A 608-nucleotide genomic window follows, 5' to 3' on the forward strand; every position below is an offset into this window, starting at 1 on the left:
CAGAGTTTTGTGTGTTGGTCCGTTATACTTCCGGATGGCAATGTTGTGAGCTTCTTAGCCAAGCGCATACTATCTATACGAGTATATTTGCTTATCCCTTTATTCTCAAACCAGTATTCTGCCAACGATTCCCAGATTTGAGAGTTTTTGCCAAGATGAGAGTTATTTAAATCGATCGATATTTGAAGGAGAGTTTTCTTATCAAATTTTCAAATATGGGGTTTTCCAGAGTCCGGCAGTCTAGATAGTTCGAAGATGATGTCACTCAGGTCTTTGTTATTGTTTTTTGCCATCCGCGTTTATGAGTAATTCACACTGAACTGTATTAACCTGACTATAAACGTTCATGGATACACAGTTTGATGTGTTGGTCCGTTATACTTCCGGATGGCAATGTTATGAGTTTCTTAGTCAAGCGCATACTATCTGTAGATATTAGGTCTATTATTTGTCCTGGACGTGTACAGAATTGAAATACCTGGCCGTCCTCTTACTAAACTCCCTTTTCTGATACTGATGTTGACCAGGAAACTTTACTTTTTAAATCGAAAGATTAGAATGTTCTTCGACTCGTCAAAGTTTTGATCCTGAGACTTCAAAGAAGTCTT

This window comes from Berghia stephanieae, chromosome 3 (assembly GCF_034508935.2).
Source record: "Berghia stephanieae isolate SIO BIC M18660-M18661 chromosome 3, UCSD_Bste_1.3, whole genome shotgun sequence".
Classification (NCBI taxonomy): domain Eukaryota; kingdom Metazoa; phylum Mollusca; class Gastropoda; order Nudibranchia; family Aeolidiidae; genus Berghia; species Berghia stephanieae.